Source organism: Chiloscyllium punctatum, chromosome 26 (genome assembly GCF_047496795.1).
Source record: "Chiloscyllium punctatum isolate Juve2018m chromosome 26, sChiPun1.3, whole genome shotgun sequence".
Taxonomy (NCBI): domain Eukaryota; kingdom Metazoa; phylum Chordata; class Chondrichthyes; order Orectolobiformes; family Hemiscylliidae; genus Chiloscyllium; species Chiloscyllium punctatum.
In genome coordinates this window covers 50,371,133-50,397,393 of record NC_092764.1, presented here as the reverse complement: position 1 = coordinate 50,397,393, position 26,261 = coordinate 50,371,133, and the positions used below count along the sequence as shown (strand labels likewise).

Here is a 26,261-nt window from a genome sequence, read left to right as displayed (position 1 = left end):
TCATTATTCAGCTTGCCACTGGAGAACAAACTGTTTTATTACACTATAGGACATAGTTGAGTTAGAGCTCTGCACCTTTGAATTTAAAATTGAATAAATGTTTGAAACAAATAAGTGATGACACAGCATTTGGGAGACAGTAGTATAGTGGGGATTGTTCTGCATTAGGCTGACTAAATGTCTGTGGACACGTCATGGGTTAAATACAACAGCACACTCGTGGTGTACCTTATTTTATCATTCGATCTCCTACCTAGGATCAGAAAGAACAACGGTTTGCCAATCACAACCATGCCTCTCACCCTCTTGATTTATATGATTCCTCTTGCCCCATAGGTCTCTTTTATATCTTTCCCCTCTCACCCTAAACCTATGCACTCTAGTTCTGGACTCCCCGACCCCAGGTAAAAGACTTTGCCTATTTATCCTATCCATGCCCCTCATAATTTTGTAAGCCTCTATAAGGTCACCCCTCAGCCTCCGACACTCCAGGGAAAACAGCCCCAGCCTATTCAGCCTCTCCCTATGGCTCTAATCTTCCAACCCTGGCAACATCCTTGTAAATCTTTTCTGAACCCTTTCAAGTTTTACAACATCTTTCCGATAGGAAGGAGACCAGAATTGCACACAATATTCCAACAGTGGCCTAACCAATGTCCTGTACAGCCGCAACATGACCTCCCAACTCCTGTACTCAATACTCTGACCAATAAAAGAAAGCATACCAAACGCCTTCTTCACTATCCTATCTACCTGTGACTCCACTTTCAAGGAGCTATGAATCTGCACTCCAAGGTCTCTTTGTTCAGCAACACTCCCTTGGACCTTACCATTAAGTTTACAAGTCCTGTTAAGATTTGCTTTCCCAAAATGCAGGACCTCGCATTTATCTGAATTAAACTCCACCTGCCACTTCTCAGCCCATTGGCCCATCTGGTCCAGATCCTGTTGTAATCTGAGGTAACCCTTTTTGTTGTCCACTACACCTCCAATTTTGGTGTCATCTGCAAACTTACTAACTGTACCTCTTATGCTCGCATCCAAATCTTTTATGTAAATGACATAAAGTAGACGTCCCAGCACCAAGCCTTGTGGCGCTCCACTGGTCACAGACCTCCAGTCTGAAAAACAACCCTCCACCACCACCCTCTGTCTTCTATCTTTGAGCCAGTTCTGTATCCAAATGGCTAGTTCTCCCCGTATTCCGTGAGATCTAACCTTGCTAATCAGTCTCCCATGGGGAACCTTGTTGAATGCCTTACTGAAATCCATATAGATCACATCTACCGCTCTGCTCTCATCAATCCTCTTTGTTACTTCTTCAAAAAACTCAATCAAGTTTGTGAGACATGATTTCCCACACACAAAACCATGTTGACTATCCCTAATCGGTCTTTGCCTTTCCAAATAAATGTACATCCTGCCCCTCAAGATTGCCCACCACCGACGTCAGGCTCACTGGTCTTTAGTTCCCTGGCTTGTCCTTATCACCCTTCTTGAACACGTTAACCAACCTCCAGTCTTCCAGCATCTCACCTGTGACTATCGATGATACAAATTTCTCAGCAAGAGGCCCAGCAATCACTTCTCTGGCTTCCCACAGAGTTCTTTTTAAATTCCCTACAGTTGGAAACAGGCCCTTCATCCAACTAGTCCACACTGACCCTACAAAGAGCAACCCACCCAGAGCCATTCCCCTACACCGAACTCTATGGACAAGTTAGCATGGCCAATTCACCTACTCTGCGCATCTTTGACTGTGGGAGGAAACCAGAGCACCTGGAGGAAACCCACGCAGACATAGGGAGAATGTGCAAACTCCATACAGACAGTTTCCTGAGGCGGGAATTGAACCCGGGTCCCTGGCGCTGTGAGGCAGTAGTGTTAACCACTGAGCCATATGTTCTAAGGTACACCTGATCAGGTCCTGGGGATTTATCCATTTTAATGTGTTTCAAGACATCCAGCACTTCCTACTCTGTAATATGGACATCTTATAAGATGTCACCATCTATTTCCCTACATTCTATATCTTCCATATCCTTTTCCACAGTAAATACTGATGCAAAATACTCGTTTAGTATCTCCCCCATTTTCTGCAGCTCCTCACAAAAGCTGCCTTGCTGATCTTTGAGGGGCCCTATTCTCTCCCTAGTTACCCTTTTGTCCTTAATGTATTTCTCAAACCTCTGGATTCTCCTTAATTCTATTTGCCAAAGTTATCTCATGTCCCCTTTTTGCCCTCCTGATTTCCCTCTTAAGTATGCTCCTACTTCCTTTATACTCTTCTAAGGATTCACTCGATCTATCCTGTCTATACCTTACATATGCTTCCTTCTTTTTCTTAACCAAACCCTCAATTTCTTTAGTCATCCAGCATTCCCTATACCTACCAGCCTTTCCTTTCACCCAAAGAGGAATATACTTTCTCTGGATTCTCGTTATCTCATTTCTGAAGGCTTCCCATTTTCCAGCCGTCCCTTTACCTGCGAACATCTGCCCCCAATCAGCTTTCAAAAGTTCTTGCCTAATACCATCAAAATTGGCCTTTCTCCAAATTAGAACTTCAACTTTTAGATCTGGTCTATCCTTCTCCGTCATTATTTTAAATGTAATAGGTGGAGGCCTGCAACATATAGAAGGGGCTGTGTGGGCCAGCTCTTTGGTGAGTTTAACACATACTGTTGATGCACCATGCTGCAGAAACTACAGATGCTAGATTGCAATTTGCTGAAATTTCTGAAAGCGTTATCCAATAGTCTCATTCCACTGCACTTTCTCCATTCAATGTTACTGGTGAATTTGTTATCACAATCCATCCATACAATGCATTTCCCCAGATCATCATAACACAGTGCTGGAAGAATAGAACTTGTTAATAATCATTTTAAATCTGTGCCTCCTGCTGAACAATCCACCTGCCAGGAGAAACCATTTCTTCCTGGCAGTATTAAAACCTGTCACAGTTTGTAGCCGCACCAGTTTAAAACTAAAAAGCAAATATTTGGTCCATATTTGCTAAAGTAGCCTTCCTACCTCTTTCAAACCTGCCTTCAACCTTTGACATGGTTAATCACACTTATTTGTTGACTGAGTGTTTGTATTGCTGGTAAAACCAACATTTATTCCACACCCTTAACTGCCCTCAAGCTATCTTGTCAAGACACTGCAGTCAATTTGGTGAAAGTTTTCCAAAAGTATTGTTAGCAAGAACAGTTTCAGGTCTTTGACTGGGTCAAAGAAGAAACCCTGCTGCTGCATCTTACCTTGAAAAAGGTGTGCTCTCCATCTGTAATACACTGATTCTAGATGGAATGGCTGTAATCGGTCAAAGGATGTTAATCAAGTGGGCAGTTTTTGCCATGTCTGATGTCAACTGCCTTGTGTGCTGTCACCACTGCTGAATTTCCAGCCTTTTTTTGCTCTTGTATCCATGAGATTTATGTGTCTCTTCCAGCAAAGTCACTGGTCAGTAGTGATTTCCTCTTTTGTTGTTGGTGGAAGAATCTTACTTCGATTTCCTCTTCTAGCATATGGTCATTGCCTCGCAGATGTGTGTGACATAAATGTCACTTGGTAATTATCCACAAACTGGATATTGACCCAGTCTTGCTCTATGAAACACTGCCTTATTGTTTGAAGAATTGGAAATGGAAATAACCAGTGTAATTGTCAGCGTATGCCTGTACAGGTACTTCTGAACCAATGGTGAAAGGAAAGTCATTGTATATGAGTTGAAACATTTTGGCTTAGGCAGTGCCTAGAAGAATTCCTGTAGTGATGTCCTAAGACTGAAGCAATTGGCCTCCAACAACTACTACTGGGTATGGCTCTGGTCCATGAACAGTTTTCTGAAAATTCTCATCACCTTCAATTTTACTAATGTTGTTTGATGTCATTTCAGTCAACAGCTCCCTTCATGCTAAGGGTAGGTACTTTCACTTAGTTTTGAACTTCAGCTCTTTTATCCAAATTTGGACCAAGGTTGTAATGAGATCGAGAATTGGGTGTTCCTGGAGGAACCCAAACTGGGTATAAGTGAGTGAGCAGGTTATTAATGCATAATTGTCTCTTAAAATCACTAGCAGCAACATCTTCCATTACTTTTCTGGTGATTGAGTGTAGACTGGTTGTTACTGATTGGCTGGATTGGATCTGATCTGATGTTTGTGAATAGAAGTACCTCTTCACTCACATCAAACTGTGTGGGATTGCATTTGCCTACCCTTGTATCTATAAGTCACAGCCAGTAAAATCATCTGAAATAGTTTGTCTTGCCATTCCTACACTATTACCTCTGGTGTTTTGCAAGAATCTATCTTTGACTTCCTTCTATTTCTCATCTACATACTGACACTTGCACAGAACATTCTTTAACAGTGCCATTTTCCACATGCACACATCCAGATCTACCACCCCACGATATTTATTGACCCTGCCACTGTTTCTAAGGTGTCAGACCGCTTGCTCACATCCAGTGTTTAGCAGAAATGTCCTCTTAATGAACATTAGGGAGACTGAACCCCTTGTCTTCAGTCTCCACAAATTCCTTTCCCTAGCTGCTGTTTCTGTCTTTCTTCTGAGAAATTGACATTGAACCAGACTGTCCACAGCCTTCTATATTATATTTGACCCCATCATGAGCTTCTGATCACATTTCCATGCCTTCACTCCAACCATGTATTTCCAACTCAGTGAAACCACCCATTTCTGTTTCTATTTAGCTAATCAGCTGCAAAAACCCTTATTCATACCTCAAGGTATATCTAGACTTGACTATTCCAAAATACCTGACTGGCCATCCATGCTCTATCCCTTTGATGACATTCAAACTATTGCCCATCTGCTAACTTGTACCAACCCCACTCACCTACAACCCCCTTGTACTCTTTGAGCTACATTGATTCCTAGTTAAGAAACATATCAGTATTAACAGACTCATACCTATTGTCAAGACTTTCTCAGGCCTCACTCTCCTTATGGCTGTATATTCCTTCAGCCTCACAACTCTGAGGTAAGTGTGTTCCTCTGATCTTGGCCTCCTGTGTATATCTGTTTTTAATTGCTGTATGAGTAGCAGCTTTACATCTGCTACCAAGGCCGTCAGCTTTGGAATTTGCTTCCTAAACCTCTCTCTACTCCTTTAAAATTATCTTCAAAACCACATCTTTGACCAAACTTTTGAATGGCTGCTCAAATATATCCTTGTGTGGATTGATGTCAAAATGCTTCTGTGGTATTTTACAATTCTAAAGGCTTTATTATAAGGGCAACTTGTCAGAGCAATAGATAACTTTGAGTGGTCCTCTTCCCCATTCAGTAAAGAAGTCACTGATAAGAGAAGGGGATGAAGATTGCATCTGCTACCTATGGAGACCATTTGGTTCCTATGTACTGTGAAAAGATTCAATTGCCAGGATCTCCTCAGGATATTTGCATTGGATATTGCACTGTGGTTATTATTATCCTTCCTCAGATTGCATCACTATACTGCATTTGGATTTGCATCACTGATGTCAAACCTCCCCAGTGGGAGTGAAATTGCTCACATAACGCATACATTCCACGCTGTCTCAAACTTGCAGTTTTCTGGGCTTACATTGTAGCTCAGGTTCCCAGAAGGTTCAAGTGCTGCTGGTGACTGTCTTGTCAGAGTCCCAAAAGGAAGGCCTTATCAGTCAGTTGTCTAGATATACAGGTACAGGATCCCAGGAGCCACTCCGCCACTGACAGACATTTATTAAACATAAGGGAAGTGTACATAAGGCCAAAAGGGAGCACTTTGTATCAGTAAAGCAATCCTTCCAAGTTGAACCAATGATATTTTCTGAGACATTTTCTTAATCTTTTGTGACCATATCCATCATCGAGGTTGGTACCTGTAAGCTGGTCTCCTGGGTACACAGTTAGATAATCTGTAAAGTAGCTACTATCTTAAACACTTGCTTGAAAAGGAAGGAAATGACTGTGATTTTTGAGCCTGAAATGTAAGGTAATTTTCTGTTGGTCATTAATATTAAATAAAAGTAATATGATTGTGAACATTTGAGAATTGATGCAATTATCATTTCTGTGTCTCAGTGAGGAATAGTGGCCAGATTCTTATCAAAGCCTGACTCAGAAGTAGCACATCATAACCGGCATGGATGTTCAGTGGGGAGTGGTCCACTTTTGCCAGGGCAGCTATTCAATTGAGGATGGTGACCCACCTCAGAGTAGACAGCCCAAATAGAAGACCCGCAGCTTGGTAGGCTAGGCAATGCCAACCTGAAAGAAAAGTAATCTTTTTTAATTGTGTGTGCTGGGACCAAGCAAGTGGTCCCTGCAATCAGATGGGGCAATCCTTCAGTCTTGGCACTGTAGCTGCAGAGCTGTCATTGTGACCTCTCCATGAGCCTTTGTAGCTCAGGTTCCCAGAAGGTTCAAGTGCTGCTGGTGACTGTCTTGTCAGAGTCCCAAAAGGAAGGCCTTATCAGTCAGTTGTCTAGATGTACAGGATCCCAGGAACCCACTTGTGGAAAAAAGGCTGCCACAGTTTTACCTGGCAGTCTCTACAAGTGATTGTGGCCTCTCCTAATGGTGGTAAAATGCTGACTAGGCAAGGAAATTAGAGATAATTTACCTGTGATGTGATTCAATTTGCTATCTTCTTCAGGTCAGTCAGTGACCGTGTCACTGAGGTTCCTAATCCTGACAGTATCCTGTGGCAGTGGGAATTCATCAGCTCCCTTCCAGTCATTGTTTTGTTGCCAGCATTTTGTGAACCCTCCTGCCTCCCAGTTTGCTTTATTGGAGTGGTGAAACAAGCCTAATGTGTATGATATCTGCAGCTCAGTAAGGATGCCTTCACTGCAACCTGCTGTCTGCTGCAACTACTCCCTGCTGCAGGATGTCACATTGCATTGTTTTCCAGGTGTCACATATGAACTTTGCTCTGTTTGGCAACAAAATGGATTTCCTTCCATCAGAATTCAGCCTATAAGTTACCATGTGCAAGATTCATGCTGGATATTACCAATATCCTGAGACCAGTGATGATGCCTCATTCTGTGGCAGCCAATTGCATTTAAAGAACATGCTAATCCAAAGAGTGGCAAACCAAAGGCTATTGACAGCTATCTGCTTAGAACAAAGCTGATGACTTAATTGCGCATTATATGTGTACATGCTCACATCCCTGTGAAAGCCATATTACCATGTAACCCATGATAAAACCCATGCTGCAAAAACGCTTCGCTTTGTATGTTCTGGAGGTGCAGCGATGTTTAGTAGAGCTGATGTCAAGATTTGTGGTGGTCTGCTACACATCATGAAGGCAGAGGTGGGTACTGCAGATGCTGGAGATTAGAGTCGAGATTAGAGTGCTGGAAAAGTACAGCAGGTCAGGCAGCATCTGAGGAGCAGGGAAATTGACATTTCGGACAAAAGCCCTTCACCAGGAAAGCCCTACATGTCATGCAGTCTTACTGTCATAAAGTCACAATCACCATCTCCAATTGTACTTGAGCAGCTCAGAAGCGGGACCAAAAGGAGAAGGAGGAAGAGACAGGCAGACATTCAGCCTCTTTCTGGATAGGCTGTCCATGTAAACTGAACCAAGTGTGATATCAATAACAATAGCTCCAATCATTCTTCTATCAATAACCCTACACCTCACCTACCTTCTGTAATCAATGATCACAACACCCAATTGGTTGTAATACAAAATTAAAAGTCGGCTCAAAATAAACATTTTAAACCGAATTTATGAATTAAAACTTGTCACACTGCATAGAAAAGTCAACTAATTACTCTTGTGCATTCTTTTAGTGCAAAATCAGTCACTCCCCAGTGGCTGCCACATGTTTGGTGGATGTTTGTTGACCTGGAGAGGAGGAGATGACTCATGACCCTGAGGGATGACCTTGAGCTAGAGTGACCTTAACTCTAAAAGGGCCCAGATGTAGACTGCATTATCTCAGGATGGGCAGCAGCAGTCTGACAAGTGGACTAGTAGGCAAAAGCACAGCTACAATGGAGTTGCAGAGTTAGAAGCACAAAAGTCATTGCTTTTCCTATGGAGTGGTGCATCAGATATCCTATAATCAATTGGGGAATAGGTAGATAACTGGGGAAGAATTTTTCCTGAACAGTGTAGATATAGGTAAAAAGCTTGAGAAAATGGTGTGAGATCAGCTTCCCGGTGTTGAGGGCAAAAAAATTCCCATTTCCAACCAAGTGTTGAATGTCATAATGAAGTTCTCATGAGTGAATAGCAAGATAACTTTGGATGTATTAGTATGCATTAATATCCTCATTATTACACCATCCCGCCACATTGATATACAGTTTCTCATTCTCCCATATGTCACATAGAGACTATATGGCAACAATTCTCAACGTGAAAGACAAAGTGATTTCAGCTCACTGCTTGATCCTCCAGACCTCCATCAGTCACAAGGTTCTCAGGGCATGCTCCATAGACAGTGACCACTGCAGACCTGATCCACCAGGACTTTAGCAAAGCTTGGAGCTAATTACGCTGTCTCTGACATGGCCAGGACAAATATAGCGAATGGTTCAGGGCTGCTGCGTTTGACCTGGTGCATGGCTGGGCTTTGAAGGTGGTGCCAACACCAGGAATCCCAGAAGGTGCTGGCAGTGGTCAACACTTCCTCTTGTAGTGGGTGGGCCAAAATGTTGAGCAGGGAAATATGGGGTCATGGTGCATAATTATTGAGGTGAGTTTGGGAAGATTGCATCAGAAAATGGATGAGAATTTGCAGAGAGAAACACTTCATGAAAATTGACAATTAGCAAATTTCTGGTAGGTTTCAACCCCTGATATCTGCAGCCATGATGGCAGCAATGACAGCATATGAAGCAGCAAACTGACTTTTACATGACGCCAGTCTGAGCTTCCCCAACAGTATTCAAACTTATGGTGACACCCCTTCTGTTCAGTGAAAGCTGAAACATCAAGTAGCTAATAATAGTTGAGTCCACAAATGTGAAAATGGAGTTGTCATCATTTCCATGCGGGAAAGGACAGGCTGCAAACTTTGCACAGAGCTTTGTGCCAAGTTATTGCCAGACTCCTCCACATTCTTTGACATTACCCCAGGATGTTTGGCAGTCGTCACAGTGCAGCAGAAATGTTGTCATCTATATTTATGAGCTGCCTTCTCTGTATTGCCCCCATCAAAGTCGTCTTTAGACTCCTTTATGACGGAACTCACATGTGACCTCGCATGCAGTAAGCTGGAATGAGCCATTCTTTCCCTTTACCCTGACGACAGGTCATTCATGCCCAATTTATTGCATCATGTAGATCCAACCTTCTTGCCATTCCTCAAAAATTACACACACTACCAGTATCAGAGCTGGTCCCTGTGCATGTAAAACAAGTGACAATACTCTGTCATTAACATGACCGTCTTGTTGGGAAAGGTAGAAGATTAAGATCATAGTGTGGAGAAGGTAAGGGGTATAACTCTTTTATGATCAGTTAAATCAAATTTAATCAAAAGAATTCAAACAAATAAAATGAAACCAACTTAAAATGTACCAATGCATTAAAGGGGGACTGTAACAGAAATCAGAGGTGCAAATTTAAATTAATAATATTTCAAATTTAAAATGTCATTTTGAAAGTGCACTCCAGCAGTGCCCAACAGCCACAGAAGGCCTTCACTGTGCAGACACTGCATATTCCCTCTCCACAGACATAAACCTGTGTTTATGAGGGCCAGGCAGCTGGGCTGAATCGCCCACTTAACCACCCAATGCCTATGCCTGTTTATCGCCATTTGGGCCAAGCCCAGGAACAGACCCATGAGAAATCCACTTCTACCTTTTAAGAGTGCGGGATCCTTTAAGTAAGGCAGGCTAACTTTAGACACATACAAACTGGTGGATGAGGAGCAAGAATAGGCCATTCACCTCCCCTCAAGCCTGCTCCACCATATGATCCTATCAAAGACTATGGTTGACCTGATTGTGGCATCAACTCCAAATTCTTTTCTATTTCCAACACCCCTCTCTCGTCAATCAAGACTCTATTTAACTCGGAGTGGTTTAATCAAAGCTAGCAACTTGGGATATTTGGCCTACTGTTCAGGAATCCAGCCAGTCAACAGTAAGGTAACAGCAACCAGCACAAGGTTAGCATGCTGCTTAGAGTGCAGTCAACAGATGTGACCCAGTTGGGCATTGTGGTCCTCACATTCAGTTTGGTAGCTATCTAATTGACCCCAATATCTTAGAGAAAATTAAGACATTCTTTTCACTTTACTGTTTCTGTAATCATTTACCCAACTTTGTGTTTGGACAGTTCCTTCTAAAATTCAAAGAAATCCATGGCTGCAAATGGAAAAAAGTTCTAAATATTAATTTCTTTAATGAAAAATTTGTGAAGTTACCTTTTTCATCTATTCCTTTTCCACATTAATACCGTGCAGTAATCTACTGCTTTGACATCAAACATGTCTTTGTACAGATGCTTCCAAACCTGCTGAGTTTCTCCAGCAATTTCTGTTTTTGTTTCAGGTTTTCCACATCAGTAGTTCTTTATTTTCTTCCAATAATAGTTGCTGTTGTCCCCTGAGATGCAGCATCGAAATCCAGAGGCACACAATAAGTGGATCAGAGATATGCCATGTGGGTTCTTGGAGGCTGGCACATGTTGAATGCCAATGTTCATAGATGTGGGCACATATGAGTGTGCACTGAGATGTTGGTGCCCAGTATCCAATATGAAGGTCCTTTGGAGCAAGTGGTAAGCTGAAGTTGCCAGGTACCCATTCTGATTCCATGTTGAGAATCTTCATGGAATCATGCCATATTTCTCATGATAGCCTGCGACATTCACGTCCCCATAAGATTATGTCCCGAAAATATTGAACCAATTTACGTAGCCTCTTATTATAGAACTACCCTCTCATTCTAGGAACAAATTTTGTGGATTTTTTTTACATGTTGCCTAATATGTAAGTAAATCCATCATTAGAAATGGAGACCAGATTTCACATGTACACCATTTGTGGGGTCACCAAAGCCCTAAACAATTGTAGCAAGATGTCCACATTCTTGCACCTCATATAGCCATGCTATGAAACTAAATATTCAGATTTTCAAAAATGCAATATACAGTGTTCAATTTTATCAGAAATATAGAACAAACATCACTTCTTAATGTTAACATTTTATAATAAAGCACTGCAGTTCTTCTTACAATTTAGAATTCAATAAGAGAATAATGTTCTTATCTGAGATCCCTACATATTAAAATTCAGATCTGCGAATCGAAGTAGAGGTCAAATTATCATATTATATGAGAGAAATGTGAATGTGGACATTGCTTTCTGTATGACACAGTAAATGTTATAATTTTGGTTTTTGCATTGTTTTGCTGCAAAGCTAAAAGAAAGCTAATTTCAGCCAATAGCAGAGTGGGTTCCACTTCACAGCAATGTTGAAATGTGTATTTAAACCGATATTGTACGTAACAATCTGACTGCTAATTTGACTAGAACGTGGAAAGCAAAACACAAATTGCAACTGTAGATCCCAAGCCACCTAACCACAATCTTCTAAAGTTGAATTTCAAAAACTTCACTGAACTGCCAAGGGACAATCTTGTAGCATCATGGCATCAATGTGTCTTCAAAATAATTTCAAAGTCAGAAGCATCATTGGTTTGGAAAATAACCAGTGTAGATTACCTCTTCACCACACAATGAACTCATGAGTGATTCATTATACCCTTTGAGAGTTAAACATTTACAATGTAAGTGACATTATTTGGCAGTTTTCTTCATGTTCCATGATTTATATTAATTTGAATTTTATATATTAATATTTACTCAAAATAAATAGGAGAGGTCTTGCATATTAAATTTTAAAAACTCGAGCAAAATGCAAATTTCTATTTCGCTGAGTTTTGGAGCAGCTAATAACATATTTTAAGTGAACTCAAGCAAGATCATTCAGATTACAAATATTGATTTCTGTGCTGAAAATTATTTTTAATATCAGTTTTTCGTACAATAAATTAGTTCCAGCAGGCCATCAAACTTCCCAACGTAACCATTGTAAAATAGTGTGGAAATTTCCTACTTGCGCCTACATTACACTGATGATCTTATTGCTCTACTTTTATCTGTGACCTAACCATTATCTCTTGACCAGGAAATTGAATGCATTGCTTAACTCTTAAAATTTGTCCTGCCTGTTTGCTTATATCAGGCTGGTATTGTGACCTCACACAAAAGAATGAAATCATGACTGTTACCTGGAAACCAAGGTCTGAATACTTTTGTAGCTGTGACCCTGTCAGAATGGAAGTGGGAGCTTTAAAAATGGTGACCAGGCCCCAATTTAGGTATTCCTGTCCCCATTCCAGGCAACCCCAGCTTTTGCTTGCTTAAGCTAACGTTGGGGATAGTGAATAATCAAGATAAGGTTCAAGGGTAAGTCAAGTAGAAGTTCGCTGTGTATATAAATTATGGGTACAAACCTTTTCTTTCTCTTTTTAAGTGCTTGCAAGCAGGTTACCTTAAACGCTTGATGACATCTCACTGTGCCCTTGCCTTGTGCACCCTGACAAGATCCACAAATGTCGGAAAATCACAGCACTAGCTGTTAAAGCCAGAATGAAAGGTTAACTTGCCACTCAATTGCCATTTAACATATTTAAATATCTGACCCGACATCTTCAAGAGGGGTTCCCTCTTGTTTCCAGACTTCCCTGTCAAATACAGAAGAAAGCGAGAATGTCAGGGCCCCATGTGCTGTCATATCTCAAGTCTTTAACCCTCTGCATGCAGCGGAGATAAAACCCTGAATAAAATTCCATTCATAGAGGTTCAGAGCTGAATGAACTTTGGCAGCCATTTGTGAGGCCTTGCCAATCCTAGGGTGTGGCTGCGGTTTAGGTTGAGGCAATGCCGAAGTGCTGCTTCCGAGCTGCAAAATCTTAATCTCCACATTTTATTGCTTGGATAAGCCCAGGTAAAACTGCTGGTGAGCTGATTCCACTTCTGGAGCAATCTGATCTAACTGGCATCTCCACATTTTTTCTTCTTCTTTCTACAAGTAGTATACATGCAGCAGCTCAGGGAGATTCCCAGTGGACATGCATTCTGGTTGCTTTCCTCAGTCAAGATCACCAAATAAAACTTGCAGAAGTCCATTTTTATATAAAAAAAACACACATGAATGACACTACCAGACTGTACCTTTAAAGAACTCCATAAACAAACACATAGCTCATCAGCCCTCAATGGACGTTCTTATCTGACAAGAATTAAGCAGCAATGTGCTTTTTATTTAAGGTGGCAAAATGTCATCAATATGTAAATTATGTCATATTATGTTGTAATGAAGCTCTTGCCTATTTCTGCTGAAAGCTTCTTTTGCTGCAGTAGAAATGCACATGATATATTATGTGTGAAGATTGAATGCAACTGATCTCCATCTGTATTTCTGTCCTGTTACGCCCAATTGCGCTCGTTTATGGGGTGTAACAGAAACTAAAAATGGGCGATATACTCTCCCATTATTAGTACCTTTTGATATTCAGTTTGCTCAGATTGGTAATTGCGATTGTAAGTGACCCATAGTTTGATAGTGAGAAAGCAGGAGAGCAGCTGCTGATGAAAACCATAGTGGTGACAGTAGGAGTTGTCATGAGGAATGATATTTAACAAGAGAGATTATTTTAGGTGATTACTTTCAGCAATTGCATACTCTGATTGTGGGAAACCTTCTTGTTTCCCTTTTGGGGACTGGAGAATCGTTATCTATTGTTAAGGTTGTTAAGATAATGATTTTCTCGCCCTCCATGCTGTAGCCTGTGAAGCCAGACATTATATCATTGGCCTCCTGATTACATTAGTGAGGCATTACTACAGGTTCAAGTTGCACATGAGGTTAACATTCTGTCTTCTTAAATCTCTTCCAGTTTACAAAGAAGAGTTTTGAAAAATTGTTCATGTTAACCCCAGACAAAATAATTTTATTCTAATTAGTTTTGGTTAAGGTTGTAAATGATTTAGTGTAATTACAAAATTATGTAGACTATTGTAAAATTACCACACAATGCCTTCAGTCTGAGGCAGCAAGCAGAATGGGACTGTGTCAGATGAAACACGAGACAAAAGCTATATTATGATCCTGGTGAGTGCTTAAATGGTTAAATCAATAATCAGGTAATCTATGATTGTAGTACAAATGGAAGATTGGATTTGCCTACCTATGATTTATTTTAAATGGTGCTAGATGAATATAAGTTACCTCATCTTGTAAAATGCACTTTGTTCCTTGGTGGCCTAAGTCTTTTTGTTTTCTCCTTTAGCTCACCCTGCTATGATACACAAGTCATTGTCCACTAAACCAAATCAATTACATCTTGTCCTTTCTCTTTTTTTCTGTTTCCCTCTTTGGTGCCTGCATCTACAATGGTGTTTGGAAAACTACTAATCCTTTCACAATGTGCTCCTAGGACTTCAACTCTGTAAGTACCAGTGGGATAAAGCATCGACCCAGTAAAACCTCCCTCTGAGACTAACTCAGCCAACCTGATTGTTGTAAGAGGGCAGTCAGGATGTTCATATGTCTGAATATATGGGGTATTTTATTTCAGAGTGAATCTGTGTTTTAACATTTTTTTACATGATCCAGGAAGACCATTGAAATGTAACTGAGAATTGAAGATACTCTTTTGCCTGAAAACCATTCCGGGAGAGGGGAATGCCCAAAGATGGCACCGTAAAAATTTGTTCATATTAACCCCAGACAAAATTGTTTTATTAGTGGCCTCATAAGGAAAAAAGTAAACTCAGTTTTGGGGGGGTTTGGAAATGGGTAGTTGGATTGATGTGCATCTTTTAGCAGCTATTTACAAAGTATAATTAATAGCAAGCAAGGAAACTGTCACCATTTTTTGCCTGGAAAGGGAAGAGGCTGAAAGACAGGAGATAGCAAATGTGGTGTAACAGTGTAGAATGAAAATGCGCTTGAGACAGCCATACCAAATGTGTTTGGTAACTTTGCTTAGGGTGATGTGTGACCAGAATGAAAGCCAGAGTGAAGGGAATTGACAGGGTATGTTAAGAGACATGAATGTGTAGACTGGACACATGGTTAGGTGAGGGTAATCTAAATATAGGCTTTGTAAGGAACTGACTGGGGAATAATTAGTGTTTTGTAAGAGTGTACCTAATGTCCCTAACAGGTTTTACTTTGAATGGAAAAATTGATGCATTATTTTGTCCATTGCCTTACAAGTCAGAAAAGCAGCACAAAGTCATACTATACTCAAAATGTTAACTCTATTTTTCTCTCTCCATAGATGCTGCCAGACCTGCTGAGTTGCTCCAGCATTCTTTATGTTTGCTTCAGATTTCCAGCATCTGCAGTATAATGCTTTTATTCACATATTTTTCCACTGTATTGATATAGCAGGGCTTTATATCAGAGTAATTAAGACAATGGCTCATTTTCTGTGCTGCACAAATGGCTGCAGATAGATGGTAATGTGCTTTCTGTACTGTTGCCATCTTTTATGGAAACACCAGGGAGATTTTAAGGACAAATCCATTATTGAGAGTTGCCCAAGCAACCAGATTCAATTGGCATAAACATTAAAAAAAGCTATCTCTGATTATCTTTATAATAAATCAGATAAAACAGGAATGATTACATAATGATAGCCCCCTCTGGGGCAGCACAGTGGCTTAGTGGTTAGCCCTGTTGCCTCACAGCACCAGGGTCCCAGGTTCAATTCCAGCTTCGGGTGGCTTTCTGTATGGAGTTTGCACATTCTCCCCATGTCTGTGTGGGTTTCCTCCGGGTGCTCCGGTTTCCTCCCACAGTCTAAAGCTGTGCAGGTCAGGTGAATTGGCCATGCTAAATTGCCCATAGTGTTAGGTGCATTAGTCAGAGGCAAATGGGTCTGGGTAGATTACACTTCAGAGGGTCGGTGTGAATTGGTTGAGCTGAAGGGCCTGTTTCCACACTGAAGGGAATCTAGTCTAATCAATGAGGAATTCCGAAGGCAATGGCATAAACCACAAGAATACATTTTGTACCAAAACCAGAAATTGCTGGAAAAGCTCAGTAGGTCTGGCAGCATCTATGGAGAGAAATCAGAGTTAACGTTTCGGGTAGAGTGATCCTTCCTTGGTTCTAAAGTTTGTGTAGTTTTAATTTTGACCCACTGCACATTTTTGATCTTGTTCTCCTCAAACATTAGCAGCCACAACTGAAGATGTTGAGGCTTTAAGTTCTGAAATCCCCACCACAGTGGTTCAGGTTTTCTGACCGCTCACTCCTCCTTTTACGTTGCTTCTTAAAATCCATGTCTTTGAGTAAAGTTTTGCTGGTCTGCCCGAGATGACTACCAATACGCTCCATTTTGTTGCAGTATCATTCTTGTAGGACTTACTATTTGTAACAGAATCGGTGAAATATATCAAGAGAAATTCTACAGCTGGCTGCCAGGAAATCCCAAACTTAAAATTAAACTCATTTTGTGTGAGTCATGGACAATGTTCCCTATCAGCTATGTGACTGTGTGGCCATGCAGCAATCTTCACAAACAACTTTCAAGTCAAAAATCGCACAACACCAGGTTATCGTCCAACCGGTTTAATTGGAAGCACTAGCTTTCGGAGCACTGCTCCTTCATCAGGTGGTTGTGGAATACACAATTGTAAGACATAGAATTTATAGCAAAAGTTTACAGTGTAAAGTAACTGAAATTATACATTGAAAAATACCTTGATTGTTTGTTAAGTCTCTCATCTGTTAGAGTGACTAAGATAGTTTCACTTCTTTCATACATAAATCACAAAACTCTTTTTATAAAATTACATTCTCAGGTTAACTGTAACAATTGGTGTCAGGCCAACATCTTATCTGGCCACAGTTAACCTGAGAATGTAACTTTTAAAAAGAGTTTTGTGATTTACATATGAAAGAAGTGAAACTATCTTGGTCATTCTAACAGATGAGAGACTTAACAAAGAATCAAGGTATTTTTCAATATATAATTTCAGTTACATCACACTGTAAACTTTTGCTATAAATTCTGTGTCTTACAATTGTGTCCTCCACAACCATCTGATGAAGGAGCAGCGCTCCGAAAGCTATGTGCTTCCAATTAAAACTGTTGGACTATAAACTGGTGTCGTGTGATTTTTAACTTGGTACACCCCAGTCCAACACCGGCATCTCCAAATCACAACATACAAGTCAGCCTCCTTTGGGCTACTATTCATGTGTGATGGCATACTTAACTAATTGAGTTTCAGCTTTGGCTCAGTTGTAGCACTCTTGACTCAATCACAAGGCTCCGGCTTTAACTCCCACCATAGAGTTTGTATACAAAATTCAAGGCTGGCTCTCCAATGCAATATTGAATCTTTCAGATGAGACATTAAACCAGGCTCCAATGACCTGCTCGGGTGAATTTAAAAGATCTCATGCTACTATTTCAAAGAACACCAGTGGGATTATGCCCAACGTCAAAGCCAATATTTACCCCTCGATTAACCTCACAATAAAATTAACTGATCATTATCATATTGTTGTTTATGGGAGTTTGCTGTGTACATATTGGCTGTCACATTTCCGATATAATAGACGTTACTACAACTCCAAAGCGCTTTGAGATGTCTTGTGTTTGTGAAAATGCTATATAAATGAAACGTTTTTATTCTACCTGTGCACTCCAAAAGCTACTTAGAGGGTACATTGGTAATCAGCCCTCACATTGGTATTATTTTTCAATGAGGAAACAAAAGTCAGTGAAAATGTTTACATAACTGCTCTTTTGCCTGTTTTTAGATGCATGACATCTCCACCACAGCATACTACGAGGAATTGAAACAATAGGAATGCAAGTTCTTCCCTTTTTATGCAGTGGGTAATGACAAATTGGAAACAAAAGCTACATCAAAATAAACACATTTATCAAATCACAAGGCTAGAAAGTCTGACTATATCTAAGTCACTTTTTAAATAAAGTGGTAAATGTGATTGTATTCAGGATAGGACCCAAGTTAAAGGCAGAATCATAAGGAGTAATTGAAGTGATTGCTTGTGTTTATTTGTTTGTAATAGCACTCATTAAAACTAAATATGAAATAAATAATCCAAATTAATGTTAAAATTAATGATGAGAGTGTTTTAGTGACAGTGTGGAGAGCAATGGGGAGGAATCTTAGTTTGAATTTTCAATTACAAGACAGGCTATAATTTAGTTTTGAAAATAAAATTCAGGTTTGATTTCTTCAAAAATATTACAAAACCATTAAAAGCACTGCATCTACAATATTAATGTAGAAAAAAATCCCAAGGTGCTTCACAGAAGTGAAATCAGACAAACAATTGACTCCCTGCCAAAGGTGAAGTTATTCAAAGAGGTGATTAAAAGCTTGGTCGAAGAGGTGGGTTTTAAGGGTCTTAAGAAGGAGAAAGAGATTTGAAGGAAGAGAGATTTAGAGAGCCAATCAACTATTTAGAGAGAAAATTCCAAAACATAAACCTAGATTAGATCCTTGAAGCCTGATATACATTTCTTTAATATAAAATATATCTATCTTTTCTCAGCATATACTGTGAGATCAAAATGAAATCATTGAATGGAAAATTATAGGAAATGCATGCATGTTTTTTTAACTATGTTGTGGCTTCAGGTTAAAGATAATCAGTGCCATTGTTAACCTCCCTGTGTGACTGGAGTATTTTTTTTAAAAGCTAGAAAGTGTTTTGTTTTAAAATATTAGAATAGCCTCACCAAGTTACTGAGTACCTGTACGAGCAGTATCTTCTTTTTCGTCTTCCCCATCCCTCTTTCTGAAGTTTCAGGAATTTCAGGGTACAGATCTCTAGGCAACTGCAGTATTACAGTCTGCCTTCTGCAACCAGCCATGCTTACATGGGTGTGTCTGTGTTGTGAGTGTCGGTAGGCTATTCCATCACAGCAGCATCTTACTTTTAATTTGCTACCCAGACACAAGCACTTGCAACAGGCTTCAAAGCATGTTGATAAAGAAAAGGAGTGCTGGCTAATGTACTCTGCTCTAGTGACAAGTGCCGAGGTCAATTGTCTTGCTGTCTGCCGCCACTCTGGCTGAAGTGAGCTCATTCAACATAAACAGAGAATCAAATGTGTGACCTTCCCAGTTTGTAAGGCTCGGTTTGCTAAACAGCTGCACAAAGAACTCAGCAAAATATTTGTGCATGTTATTTTAATTAATACTTGTTTGAAACAGCATTTGTAACAAGGCACTGTTTTACCAGCCTGTCAATAATATTTCAAAACCATGAGAGACTCTATTCAGTTGTCCTATAAACAGATCATTGTTACTTTTCAAATATTTAGTCCAGATTCTGTTTGCAGCCTTGTAGGCCAAAACATTACCTGACGTGATATTAAGCCATTTAGCAGAGAGGGACTGAGATTTAATTTCTAGTTTTCATTGCTGTTCAACCCTGGTTCAGCTTACTCAGTTTGGATGCTCAGGGGCCCTCAATTGGGAAGGGGAACAAATAGCCAAGACACTCTCTTCTGATCACTATTGAGTGACCACTACTGAAAAATATCCATATGTCAGCATTAACTTAAAACCTTTATTACCCTACTGTAGACTTACCATTTGGGAAAGACACGAGAAAGCTGCAAATGCACTCCAAACTGTACATCAGTAACAGTTAGTGGGAAGGGGTAATAAACTGGAGGAAGGGAATGAATAATTAATTGAATGGAAAAAAATTCAAAATCTGGTATATCTCATGGGATGTTAAAAGAAATAATGTCAAGAGTTGGATTTCTCTTCACAAACCCCACCCATACCCCCACCACTTCCACCACCATTTATTCAAATGAATCTATTTATAATAGTTTAATGATTCTGTTCTGAAAGATTTGTAATACAGTATTGGAGACTCAAACAGAGAGCCTTCATTACAAATGATAATTGGCAAACATCTCTTTCTTTGCATCCAGGTCAATGAGAGAAATTTCAAAATAAATGATATGAACATTTTTTTCTGACTTCATGATTATGACCCAGTCTCAGTTTAAGAATAAATGGCATATTGTTCTGTGAGCACTCCCTTAGGAACCAGTCAGTTTTCTATGAAATAAATACACAGTGCTAAACCTATATGTGAAGCTGTTACCAATCCTTCCAGGAGCGTGAGTGAGTGAAGTTGATCCTTTGTCGTTGAAATTCAATCAAGGGCATTAAAGTGTAAACCAGTTGGAAAAACAAAGTGCTTAGGGAAATCAGATGCGTAAACAACAACAAACATGTACTTTGTAATCTTCTTAGAGAAATTAATGAAGGGAAAAACCCCTGTGCTTGGAAGGATAATGATCCGCTGCGATCATATAGCAGCCCTGGGAGGATCAGTCTGGAGGTGAGAATGAAGCAGACTAGATTAAAGTAAACCCCCACAGGAATAAAAAAAATTAGGAGTAAGGATCAGAGCCAACACATGCACAAATCCAAAATGATTTTCTCAATGTGGAAAGAGAGGTCTCAGTTTATTTTAGGGGAATTCACGCAAATTGAAACATTATTACTTCCAGTGTCACAATTTTCACTTGATCAGCCTTTTTAAAACCCAAATCTTTTCTATAGGTTGTAGGCAACAAAATCGAAAAACACACTCAGTATAAATATTTTCTGCTGTCAAGATTAGGCCTTCCCTTGAGAAAGTGCTTATTTTCATAGAAATTTCCTTTGTGTTTGCTCCACCCCAATTGCATATTCCTGACATCCCATGATCTCCCACTCCCTGATGGACAACTGTGGCTGTTGTGCAGAATCTTCCACAAACAAATCGCGTAAACAAAGGGGGTAAGTCTTGTTTTTCTAATGATGATGTCTTTAATCTGGCTATTGATCTAATAGGCTGCATCCTGAAAGTTTGAAATGGGCCAGTGGAAGTGCGGAAAGATCGGTGTTACAAGGAAATAAATGTTGATTTGATTGTAATGCCTTTGATAAGAAGCAGTAGTTGTTTTTCAAGAGGCCTTTAGAAGAAGCTCTTCATTAGTGCTGGTTATCAATGATTGTTTCAATCCCTCACAAATAATTTACAGATGAACCTCATTCATTTCTGTCAGCCAAAATGCATTTAACCATGAGAAGTCAAGATTGGACAAATAAAGTCAAACGGTTAAGTGCAGTTCAAACTGTTTTCCCTGCACTTCTGAAATGACTAATGTGCATTTGGAATCAAAGATCATCATTCATCTTTTTGTTTGGCCAACCAAAGGTTAGCAAGTGTGCAAAATCTTCAGGCAAAATGGTCCTTAGGTTTGTGTTCTTCAGGCATTTTTCTACTGAAGCAAACTATATTAACACCAACAAATATGAACCTTGTAAAGACCATATGGGCAAAAAGCTACATGATGTGGCTACCACTGCCCTGCTTGTCATCCCCAATCATGTTTAGTATAATCCTTGTTTTAATTTACTTTGCTTGTATGGCACCAGTCTTGCCAGTGCATTCCTCCGGGTCCCTTCATTCCTGCCATTTATGACAAGGAATATGCAAAGGCACAATTATTCATCCGCTAAGGTGACAGAGAACCGCTCTGCCTGGGAATATGTTTTCAGTGGCTCAGCATCTTAATGTCAGTTGCTAAAACACTTTGCAGTTATGAGCAATACTTCAGAGACCTTTTTTATTAATATGTTGATCTGAGAAGCGATTAGGCTTGGTATACATGCGTAAGTATATTTATTTCAGGAGAGATAATCTTCAGCATTTCAAATTGATGACATGAATAGGACCTTATATATAATGCTATTCAGTATATTACTGGCATGCTGTCTTTATTTAACTATTTTGTTTTATTTGGAGTTGATTTCACTGACTTGGACTTATTTATAGATTCTATTTTTAGTTTATTTCACACAGCAAAGTAATGTGCAGTAGGAAAATGCAAGAAGTCTCAAGTGCGGCATTCAGTTTCTTCATGCCATGATGTATTGCATTTGCCACGGTCAGAGCAGTTTTAACAATGGCTTTCATTTTCTTCTGCTCTGAAACCATTTTCTTTTTGCAAGGCCTATTCTCCGACACTTCTCTTGCCTTTTCAGGGAATCATTTGCAATTTAAAGCTCACCTGGTGTGTTCAGTAACAATGGGTTTCAGCATGAAATGGTTCAAGGCCCTGCCTGCATGCCTAATGAGGTTGATGTTGAGCTATTTAGCTCTTTGTCCCACCATAATATCTACTTAATGCAACTCAATGGGAGTGGATTGTTAGAAGCGTTAAAGATTCTATTAAGTCTTTACAAAAGCCACTCTATTCTGTTTCCATCTCTATAGTGGTGGCAGCATAAAATTTAAGAACGCAAGAGTGGGAACAAGTGGTTCAAATGAGCCCACATAAAGAAAATCTGTTGGAAATTTTAAAGAAAGTTTGTTACAAAATAGTAAGACCCTTCAGTTACAAGATTATTGCAATTGTTCTTCACTTAGTACACAACTTGTGACAGTCAGAGTTTTATTCAGCAACTTTAAAGTTAAACACTATTATATGCATTAGCCTTCAACCCCTTTCATTATTTGCACTTCACTTTAAATGTTTTTAAATCTGATGAGGTCAAAGGACAGTAGCAAATCAACAATAAAACAATATAGATTAATTCACAAGCCAGACTCCACCTGTTATTCTTGCAGGAGATTATTTAAACCATGCCCTCTTGGAATAACACTAAACACAAGAAAAAGTATTTATTCAGCCCTTTTTATTTTTTCCTTGTGGGATTTTATCAGATATGCATGGTGCTAGCCACCAGCTATGAAAAGCAGAGTGTAGTAGGGCCAGGATTTCACACAGTTGGCATTGACTTGGCTTGAAGAAGGGAGCACTAAGCTTTCTTTTCAGACACGGTAAAACCCTCCATCTGGCCACCCTAAACTCTCAGTTAGCTTGTTCAACTTGCTGTCAGCTGATTGGGCTTCCTGAAGCAGAAGTAACAACATCAATAGTGTAAACCCTTGCCACTTGAGAGTATTACATTTCATTTCATGCTTGACTTAATCAAAACTGGGGAAATGAAATTTACACCTTTTTGATGTTCTTTTCCCTGCTGTTTAAGAGAAAAAATCTTAACCCTTTTGATCTTCACAAGGACCTACTAAATGACCAAATATGCCAAACTGCCAGGAGCAGACGGCTGGCAGTTGCCAAATTATGTCAGGTCAACATTCAGGCGCTTGCTACCACACTGTTTCAGCAGAAGCCCCAAAATGGAAAATGACAGTTGCAGTAGAAATACTGGTTTAATTACTCATTGGTGTGATGAGCCCTCAAATCAAGCCAGGCTCAGGGATAAATCTGTATCTTGCTGGCTGTGTTCTGCAATCCAGCATCACTGTGCACTGTTTGCTCCTCTTAATGAAACTAGGGTTGTTAAAGCAGTTGGCAGTGTCCTGCTGCTCATGGCACTGTGGCTGATCGTGACAAACACATGCAAGGGAAAAGAAAATGGTTTTTTTTCTCTCTCTCTCTCGGAAGCTTCCAGTGGCTCGGACGCTCTCCTGCAGGCTTTCCGCCTTTTTCTCACCCTTACTAAAGCCTCCATTTGTGACTTGATGAAAACATTTGTGATAGATAATCAGATGCCTGTGTCTTGCAGGGAACAACGTCGTGTTTGTTAAATATAAATTACCATTAACGCAGATAGCATTGCAGAAGGCAAAGGGTTTTGACACGTTTTCAATGAAGCAGGCTGGGCTTCGATGAAGGGAGCCAAGTGCCTGTAAAGAAACTTGTCTGGGACCGTGATGTTCGGACAGTTTTTGTGTGACAAGATACATAGTTTCTATTCAGCTATGGGGAGATTATTGGTTACTATAGTTTCACTAATGCTCAATTGAAGCTGATGGCTAAGCTGAACAGAATAGGTTAAAAGGTGCCGATGTTCAGACCCACGAAACCACATGTTGAGAGTCAGGGACCAAACAAAACAAAGAGACCATCTCTGTGTTCTTTGATGTCTTCTCTGAGGGTTGTAGAGTGAGAAAAAGAGAATACTCTGCCCTCAGATTGGATGGCTTGATGGGACCTGTGACAATACTTTAGTGCAAAGAAACAATCTAATGGTCCAAACAAAATAGGGCAATAAAAAGCATTCACTGCCATGCGTATTTATTTTGAATTTATTTCTCATAACTTTTGAACTAATATATTTTCGCTCCTCTACCTTGCCTTACCAAAATAAAACGCTTTACGTGACCTGGCCTATTGGGATCACTTCACATTTACTGGATGAATTGTCTGCAACGTTACATAAATCAGTTTGTAAGTATGAGAAATTAGTATTTTTTTTAATGTTTATTGAGGTCTTGTTGTCAAATAAATGGCATGTTACATTGTGCATCAGCTAAGATTTAATATTTGAAAAAAACGACTGCATCATCTTAAGGCAGAATGCACGTCTGTTTACACTGGTGCCCTGAACGTCACTTTATATTTGATACTGCTGTAAAGTGGAGGAGTGCCTAGGGCATGTAATATTTTTATATGGCTTCTGACATAAATCAATACTGGTGTTAGAGAGGAACGGTTTGAGATAAAACTGGAAAATTAAGGATCCACTACATATTTTTAGATTATACTCTTCTAAGCATTTTGAAGCAAAGAACACAGACAAAATGCTTATGGCCTTGCATTAATAAGTAATTATCTCTATACTGAAAGTTAGAAGCAAAGCTCCTGAATGATTCCATTAACTTCTTAGTATTATTTTGACAGCATTAAGAAATTTCGATAGGAGGACAAAATTTTAATTTTACTATGGCACTATTAAGTCACATACCACATACAGCAGAAGTGAATCACAAGCTATTAAATGCACTATAAAGAGAAAGCATTACATTATATTCAGGATATTTTGGAATGCAAATATTCATTTGTGCTGGAGTCTCAGACAATAAGCAATTACCACCAGAGCTAACATATATTAAATCATGCTCATTGCCTCTTAGTTCATGTTTAATTTATATGCAGCAAGCTTTAAGTCATGGTTTTCATATGAGTATGTAATTTGTACTTACTGTGCTCGCCAAGTAAACACTTTAAGAAAATTCAGTCCTTACAGAAAAAAAGTCATTAAACAATAGCATTGGGATCACTGTCCTTGAATTTGAGTCTTTAGTGATGCATCAGTGGGTTTACAATATGCAGAATTACCAAGCATATTAATGACCAGATGCAGTACCAGCTCATTCTCCTCGCTGAAATCTTCTTATGCAAATACCCCATGAATCCAGTTCAAAGGGATGGTTTCAAAATGAGCTACTACACACATTCAGATGAGCCCTTTCACTGCCTGGGAGAGGCCCTGTAAAAAAGAGTGACATGAGAGAAGTTTGGACACTTGTTTTTATAACTGAACATGATCCTGTTATCATAATCTTATACTAGTTTCTTGCTCAGTTTGGTTTTTGATTTCTAAGTATTTAACAGAGGGGGATAATCTCAGCTTTTGTACCACTATGTACTAAATTTGGCTCTCAATTGAGAAATTGTTGTGTATGGCTGCATGTTTAAACTATCTTTTCAGTTAAGAAGGGGTATAGCGCTGAATTGAATGGTCTTTTGGATTTGAAAACTGCTTGCATTTTGCATTAGAATGTAAGGGAGACTTTCCAGGCAAATTAATTAAAAGCACTTAGAAGTTACGGTTGGTAAAAACATTTTGTTGTAATTTATGTTTTTATGAAGCATAGATGAAAATTCAGCAAATAATTTTGCATTATATTATTTGAAAATCTTGAATTTGCTGCTGATAAAAAAGTTGATAAAAGAAATTTTGAGTCTATTATTTTTGTTTTGTTGTTGATACTATGTAAATATTCTTCTGCTAAATATACTTCTGAATTTCCAATTGATTTGAATTTTACACTTAATTATTTAGATGTTAATTTTCCAAACAAAACTAGTTTGTTTTTACATTACTACTATCACAAGCTGCTTTAAAAAAGACATTGAAATATAATTCATAGCAATAATGTTAATTCTCATGTCAAATAAGTACATTTTCTTTATATTTTAAGTATTCAAATATATTGTGAGTAGATAAAGAATTACACTAGACCGTTTGCCTGAACATATTTAGTTTGTATTATACCTTGTGATTAAAAAGAACTAATCTTATATTTTTACCAAGCAGCTTCCTGTTGAATGCTGAATTTAGTAAACGATTACATGGATTTATTTTTGCTTTAAACATTTTAGAACCAGT

The 26,261-nt window shown here is 39.3% G+C and overlaps 1 long non-coding RNA gene across 1 annotated transcript in view; it reads right to left on the bottom strand.

The window, feature by feature from the left end:
* The window catches only part of LOC140453038 (uncharacterized), a 37,591-nt gene extending 12,364 nt beyond the window's left edge, over positions 1–25,227 (bottom strand). Inside the window, exon 1 of the long non-coding RNA XR_011952286.1 lies at positions 25,072–25,227. This is a non-coding gene — a long non-coding RNA (uncharacterized lncRNA). The remainder of the gene's footprint in view (positions 1–25,071) is intronic.
* Positions 25,228–26,261: the final 1,034 nt, after the last annotated feature.